The sequence below is a fragment of the Drosophila miranda genome, chromosome XR (genome assembly GCF_003369915.1).
Source record: "Drosophila miranda strain MSH22 chromosome XR, D.miranda_PacBio2.1, whole genome shotgun sequence".
NCBI classification, from domain to species: Eukaryota; Metazoa; Arthropoda; class Insecta; order Diptera; family Drosophilidae; genus Drosophila; species Drosophila miranda.
This window is the reverse complement of record NC_046674.1, coordinates 26,828,024-26,836,725: the sequence shown is the minus strand read 5'-3', so window position 1 is coordinate 26,836,725 and position 8,702 is coordinate 26,828,024.

Below are 8,702 nucleotides of genomic sequence, written 5' to 3'. Positions count from 1 at the left end.
AGTCTCATTTTTGTCGAGGGGCAACTCTTTTTCAACTTGTTGCTAAAAATATGCAAGCAGTAAAAGGAAACCGGTTCCACACACACACACACACACTATTTATGGACTTATGTATGGGTGTGTGTATCATTCGAAAAAAACACGATTGGCCTGTTGTTGCTGGGTGCCATGACCGTCTTTGGCAAGGGGTTTCTAGGGTTCAGGGGGGGGTACAACTGGAACTGTAACTTGATTGAAGCAACAACAAAAAACCGATCTCATGCACAAATGAAACCAACGACAAAAACAACTACAACCTCCGCGACAACGGCAACAACAACATCATGCAAACGCCAACACGTAATACAAGATCGTAAAGCGGTTTGCTGTGTGTCTGTCGGAGGGAGGGGGTTAGGGAAAGAGATGCTGCTGTCGACGTCGACGCCAGCATCGATTACGCGCGCAAAACCGGCAATTGTTGTTGCTGCTGTCATTCTCGCTAGCGATGGGAGTGTGTCACCGTGCTCGTGCATCACGAAGAGATCATTGATGTTGGATTGTTGGATGAAACGAATAACACCGCAATGGAGTACGGATACAACTGGGATCGTGGTAAATACCATATGAAATATCGGCAGCATTACGCACATAAATCGAACTGAGGATATGTGTATTACTCATCTGAAAAAATCTCTTCAGGTTTAAGACTGCTTTAGAGGGAACATTTGTCTGCGATATATTCGTGTTGTTCGTGTTTCATGCCCAATCAAAGCACGACCTGCGTCCATCTCTAGTTCTCGCTGCTCTTGTTTCTGTTGTTTTTCCTTGCTTTCGTTGTGGTTGCTGTCACCGCAAGTTGCGCTACTTTGGCTTCTCCCTCGCTCTGCCCGCTCTCTCTCTCTATCTCTCACTCGCCATGGGGCTATGCAATGTCACCCACCAGCCGCCGCCAACAGTTGCTGCGGATTCAGGTTAGGTTTATTGCTCCCTCTTTCCCCCTGTCCCACTCTTGCTCACACGATCCCCTCTTTCTTTCCGTCTTTCTTTCTTTCGTTCGTTCTGTCCCACTCCCCCGGTCTAACTGTGAATTGGCTCTGCGGCGAGCAAAGATCACAAAAAGTTAATTGTGGATCCGCGGACCCAGCGACAGAGCGGGGGTACTTCTGATAAGCCAAACACACAAAATAAAACAAAAATCTGGAGAGAAATTAACGCTTAGGAAACCGAAGAACCACATATGTATGTACATACTTATGTATGTATGTAAGTACGCTTGCAGATCAAATTCGGCCAACCTTTGCAACTTTGAGATACTTCCTACAGAAAAAATATGGGTTTTGGTCAAATAGATACTTACATGCATACATATATATGTACATATGTACTCTCTGCCCAAGCTTTAATAAATAGTACAAATAAAAGCCATCAATCGAAAATTAACAAAAAAGCGCGAAACGAATGGAGGGTATGGAGGCAAGCTACTGATTGCACTTATTACGGTTAGGGGAATCACGTTCCAAGTCTTATCTTCGGAACTTGAACTGAACAGCTGTTCCTGGAATAATGCAACCATCATCTATTTGCAAGTCACATTATCGACTGCTACTAATTGGCTAGAAACTACACAACGTGGGTCCCGTAAAGTCGCAGAGGTACATAATGATTATTGATCGATCCAGTGAACTTTAATTGCAAGGATAGAAAGCACCCAGACTTAGAAGTGTAATCAATTCCTCCATTAAGAGCCTATGCACAGTATACACATATACATACATATGTATGTATTCTTTATTTATTTATTGGTTTCGTCCGTTATCCTAGTCCTACAAAATATACTTCTTTTTAAGGCACTAGTCACAAAATGAATTTAAATTTGTATTTATAGTAGTAGATCCTTTGTACTCTCTTTACCTACGCTCCCGTGCGGACAGCACTATTTTGTAGAAGAGCTTGCCCATCCCGAGACAGCATTTATATGTAGCAACAGCCATACATGAGTGTACATAACATAACCCTTGACCGTTAATATTTTTTATACAAATTATTGCGCCTGTACTAAACACACAACCAAATGCTTCCCCACCGAAGTTTCCACTGTCACATAATGGAAACGTGTGCATCCGCAAGAGATTCCATCAGGTATGCCAAGTGCTATAGCACGTGGGAAAAACGTATGGTGTTCGGTGGATCATAAGAGGATTATGGGACAATAGCACCCCTCTACCACCGCGGGGCTCCACCAATGATTGACCTGTTTTCTCTCATCTCCGTTAACCCAATCCGAATGTCTCCGCCCACCGCCGACCTACACCGCGCACACTATGAAACAACGTGCGTTTTATCCAATGTTATTTCCTTCTACCAAGGATTTGGCATCAAGTCGCTGAATATTTTGCATGTGGCCCAGCTTCAAGTTACGCCACCACACACATTTCTCCCCCTCCACCCATCAATTCCATCATTCCATTCCACCTAAGTTTACTCACACACACACGCGCACGCAAAGAACACATGCACGCACGCAGCATGTGCGCATGCAGAGAATTTGCCGTACACTCTCTATTCCTCCGTATGCTTTCGTTTTATTTGGCTTTTTATTATTATTCGGAGATGGTTTTGTTGCTGTTTTTGGCTTTTAGCTTTATTTATGTATTTCGACTTGGCTGACACGTTGGTTTTGTGTGTCGATGTACATATTCCCTCGCACACACTCTCGACAGAGGGGCACTCATCAGTCGAGTCGTAGTCAAGCAATGCGGCAGCCCACACACGGTCTGTCATACATGTCTCACCGTCTCACCATTTCTTCTCTTCTGGTTTCCCTTCTCCTAGGCCATGCATTTCTCCTCTGTCACACTCGTCTCACCGACCCACCATCTCCACTGTCCCTTGTGTCGTACCGTCACCCTTGTCATGCACGGCACACAATATCATCGTCACCACTGTCATGCACGACCCACCGTCTCACCTTTTATTTCTGTCTGTACGTCTCACCATCTCCTCTGGACAGACATATGTATATGTGTGTATGTATGTATGTGCATGCATACATACATATGTCAAGCCATCTACCCTGTCATGCACATCTTGGCGACTCCACTCCACTCCCCTTTCCATTGTCAAGCAAGTCTAACCATCTCTTCTACTATCTGTCTCTTTTGCGCTTATGTATGCATATATGTATGTACATTCATATGTATGTAGTTTCGTCTGCTGTGTGGAAGTTGAATGTGCCGGTTCTGTTCTTGTTGTTGCTGTTGACGTTGGTCGTGTCATGTTGATTTGTGTGGCTCACTCGTCGTCTCACCCGGCCGACCAAACGACAGACAGAGCGACGGTCGGTCTGCCCCGCTGCCATCAACGATAGTTATTCGGGTCTCCACTTCTACTTCTATACACTTACACACACACACATACTCTTTCACTTCTGCTTCATCTCACTTCCAGCTCTTCTTCTTCGCTGGCATGCAAACACAAAACACACACACACACTCTCCTTCACTTGCTTTTGCTGCTTCTACTCTTCTACTTCTTCTCGCATACACACTTCTGCTTCGTCTTCTCTCATACACACACACATACACTTCCTTTTCTTCTTCTTCTCAGACACAGTCGCAAACGTACAGACACACGCAAACAACATTCAAGACAATGCGCAGTAGATAACAGCCCCAGACCCGGCCCCGCCTCTCCCGACTCAGGCTCTCTCGCTCGATCTTTGTCTGACTCTCCCTCTATCGCACTGGCAGATATACTTATATGTACATATGTATGCATATGTGTGTGCTTATGCTGACAGCTGCTTTGTGTGTCAAATTGTAGCGAAAAAAAAAATAAATTGTGCACAGCGTGTGTGTGTGTCGGAAAAAGAAGGAGTAAGCTGAACAGAAGCACATAGCACAGTTGCCAATTTGGCAAAACGTTACGCTCACGTTTTCCGCAGAAATATAAATAAATTTTGTAAACATTTGAAGTGAATACAAATCCCAATTGAGCGATTTAATTACTTTTCTACTGTTTTTTTGTATATACAATTTCTATGGACACAGTAATAAAATCTGAGATAGTTCATGATACTTTGCGAAATTTCTTCGTCCATATGCATGCACGCACCAAATTCGCCATTGGGTTTGCCTCTGCGCCAATCTCCGCTCAGTCGTCGCGCTGTTGCTGTGCAGCGCTGCGCTGCGCAAAAACTACGCGCTGCGCTCTCTGGCCGGCCGTCGCTCTCACCCGACAGTCACTCTCACCGAGTGACGGACTGACGTTCTTACTGACGCAGTGTTTGTTTTTGTGTCTGCCGGCGTCGTCGCCTCGACTGGCTCGTTACGTTTCGCTGCCGACTGCGCGGTTTCCATTAGCAGAGGCAACGTTGCCAATTTTCACACAAAGTGAACTGAACTGCTTTTCTGCCTCAGCCACCGACACTGCTATGGCTGTTCGTAGCGAGTGTGTGCTCGTGTGCGTGTGCTTTATTTCAGAAATTTCCATTTAATTTTTTTATTTAGGTTTCTTTTTTCGTCTTCTTTTTGTTTCTGTTGGTTTTTTTTTTTTTTTTTTTTTTTTTGCAAAGTTTCAGATACCCTTACAGAGAGAGGATCTGATAATTAAAACCAATGATTTCAACGTTAAGAGGGAATCGAATTCTTTGACCAACAATAAAACGTGCTTGCATATACAGATAGATAGGAGTGTAGATCGAACCCTTATGTGTTTTCATAACTTACGTGCCATAATTCGTATCAGTTGTTGTTTCTTTTTAGGAACAAATGATTTGAAAAGGGTATCAAATGCTTCGCCTCTCGTATCTTCGACCTCTTCTTTCGTGTTTTTATGACTCTGGCTCTGTTTGTGTGTATGTATGCGCAGTATTTATGTACACACATCTGTACGTACGTATGTATGTAAATATGAATGTGTGTATGTTTATGGGTATATAATTTTCGTGTGTATTTTAGTTACACTTTCAGCTGCCGCTGTTGTTGTTGGTTTTTGGTTTTCCTTTTGCTTTGCTCGTACATACGTCACATCCCGGGGGGTTTGAGTGGGTGAGCGAGATAGAATGAGCCGCCCCCACTTCCCGTGTAGGTTTGATTCCTACCCCACCTCTCGTGCCTGACCAGAGGTATGCTTTCGACGACCCGACCCGACCGCTCGCCGCATAGGCCTGCAAAAATTGGCAGCAGAGCAGATCCCTCTCTCTCTCTCTCTCTCTCTGTCTCTCTCTCTTTCACATTCCCATTCGTATATCCACAGGTGTCGTCGTCGCCGCTGCAGCGACGTCGGCTTCGGCCTCCACTGTGGCTGTGGCGCTGGCTTTGACGCCAGCCAGAGCCCCCATCCGTCAAGTTCAGATCTCGAAAAACTTCACACCTTTGTGCAAATGATTTCGGGCCGCGCTCTTAGGGCTGCCGTCGCCCGTTGCCGTTGCCCCCGCGAATGCGACATAACCTCAAAATGGTGAAGCCGCACGTTAGGGCGCAACGGCCGCCTGTTGAACGTGACTCAGACATGCGGACGCGACAGCAGCAGCGAGGGTCTGGGTCTCGTCTCTCGCAATTTTTGTTTCAACTTTAAGCAACCCCTGGCACCCCCTCCCCTCCCCCTCGATTTGGCCCCACAAGCCGCGCTTAATGACAAAGTTATATGAAGAGCTTTGCCTTCGTTTTTATTTATATCCATAGCAATAGCCATGCCCATGAAAGGAAAAGCGGAAGGAACCGTTACGAATTTAAGGTCTTGCAGAAATTACAACTAATCTAATCCGCGTATCTGTCACTCTGAAACCCCTATGAAAAATATACTCTCAAGTATTCCAAGACTGAAATGAGAATCTACTAGAAAGAGCAGCAACATTTGAGATTATGAATCTTCGAATCCTTCAAGTATCATACATTTGAAGATATTAATTCTCATATTCGTCCATTAATTCAATGACTGAAAACCCTGAAATGAGAACCTGCACGCCAAGGACTACAATATTTCATGAACTCAAGTCTCTGAAATGTGAACCAATGGGTTAATCGCTTTGATTTCAGATCACTTGAAGATTTTTATAAATTGCGATCCAATAGAAATAGGAACCATAGCATAGGATACTATCTTTTCCGTTTAAAGATCTACAAAATGCTATTTGTACGCCATAAATTTATTGAAAATCTAATGTACAACACTCGTATGTAATATTTAAGATATGTTCGTATGTTTCCAGAACGCAGAATGCTTGGGGAGTTGGAAACACCCTCTGGAGAGACGACACACACACACACAACCGTGCACTCAAACAAATTTTGCTCCCTACACTTGACCTTGTTTTGCCATTTCGTACTCACAGCCACACAGGAACAGGCACAGGCGCACACACACTGGGATTGGAATGGATTATTGTGGTTTTGGCAGGGGGTTCCGTTCCACATGGGTTTTGGGTAAGAATTAGACTGCTCTAGGGGCTGCACCAGGCGGGGTGTAACTTTTTGTGGCATGTCAAAAGCAGAACTAAGACGCTGTCCAGTCCCGTCCCCCCCCCATTCCCAGTGGCAGCAAGCACAAAAAACAGATACATACATATGTACATATGTATGTATGTACATATGTATGTATTATATGTAGATATTTAGGATTGAGAAAGAGTGATGGAAGGCCCTACAATAGGCCTGTAAATTGACTAAACATTTTGCTTGTTTGTTGTCTCCAACTAGAAATAACATCTATAAGAATGAAAATCTAATCTTTGGGACACACCCAAAGCCTAGATACCCTTCTCAGATCGATCAAATCTTTATCTATAGTCTACAGTTTTAGAGTTTTAATTTTTACTAGTTTTTTTTATACCAAAAAAGTGTGTGTTTACGTGGAATCATAACTCTATCGATGGTTTAATTATGGACCAAAAGGATGGGAAGTGAACTGCAGCCGGGTTCGATTGTCATGCGGCAGCGCCTCTCGGTCGCTTCGTTTTTCCCTAGAAAAAGCTTCGGTTCGATAGGTATCGCTTGGGCCGCTTGATAGATATGGACATTATACTTGATGTGTTGTTTGTGTTGGTAAAGTTTTCTTTTGTATGATATAGGAGTCCGATAATGGACATTTTATTTTTGAACTTTACATAAGGACCCTTGCGGGAGCAGTTGCAAACAAAAAGAAAAGAGCAACAAAAAAGGCAACCAAACGGCTATGAAATGAGTGAGAAGCAACGAGCGATAAAGATGTGGAATGACAAGGCAAAGGAAAGGGAAAAGATCCAAAGGCCACCAGCAGTAAAAATTCAGAGCAAGGCAAAAATAATGCTGGAAGGACAGGGACAGGGACAGGAACGCGGGGGATAAGGGACGGAGGATAGGGGATAGGCGACCTCCCCCCATACTATGGGGCAACAATGTTATTAATGACCTGCTGCTGGATGGAATGGAGTGGAGCTGCAGCATCGCCAACAGTAAAACATAACAGAGAAGTGACGGAGGATGAGGATGAAAATTAAAGACCATGACAGCAGAAAGAGCAGAACAGAACAGAGAAAACAACAGATCAGGAGAGTGAGTGTGCGAGTGCCACATGTGGCAGGCAAAACAGATTGGCAGAAATAAAAGCGAAAACAAAGAATCCCAAATGCAAGAAACTGTAATCCTAGGGGAATGTGCAGCCGCACCTCTTCCAAATAACTTCTCAAATTCGTTGGAGTACAGTGAAATGTCGCTGGATGGGACTTTGTTTTTTCGAAGCTTTTTTTATATTCAATCGTTCTTTCTACTGTCGGAACTGCAGATGGTGTGTTTCATAATTTTGTGCACTTTTCCCCATACAAATACCTGTAATATTAGCTGAAAGCAGAACAGAGACAAAAGCAAAGGTGTAGCGGCCAAATGAATCCAACGAACCATTCCATTCTGATCAAGTTGCACAAACTGAAATACACCCGTATTTCGGGCTGACTCAGATTCAGATCTGTCTCCCCTAAGACACACACCCCACCCCTTTCCATTCTCCCACCTTGCGCGCTGATACCCAAAACGAATAACGAATAACGAAAAAGCACACGAAAAACAAAGAAGCAAAAGCAACAAAAACACGACCTAACCAAACCAAACCAAGACCCCAGCGATAATAGAGCAATGTATAGGGTTCGTCTTTGTGCGGGGCACGGGGTCGGGTCTCGTCGCTGCTGCCAGCATAACGGACCCCGAAACGGCAATGGCAATGCCAACAAATTAAAGTTACTAAAGCAAAGGGAAAACAGAACAAAACAACAACAACAACAACAACAACAAGAAACCAGATGAGGATGCCAGCTCCTTGAGGGGTCGTCGACGCTTTATATACCCTTGGATATCAGTGTTCCCGTATATCATCCGACTGTTATCAATTTCGCCTCGGCACTGGCTTGTAAAACTACATATGTACATATATGTATGTATTTTGTTTTAAATATCTTGTGAAATACAAATTTATTCCCCCAAATATAGCACACAGAAAATGAGCATACTCTCATCTGCTAAAGAGTATCAAGCGAGAAGAGAATTTCTGGCACAGCGTGGAAACGCGAATCTGCAGTCAAAGGGGGGAGAAAGAGACACAAAACCGGGCTCAGCAAGCAGTGTGCTCTGCTCTGCCTTTGCCTCAGCCGCTGACTGTGCCAACTGGCGACGACGCGACAGCAGCAAAAACAGAAAAAACGGCAAAGAAAGCAAACGCAAGGAAAAAGAATCGCAGTCGTCGGCAGCAGAATA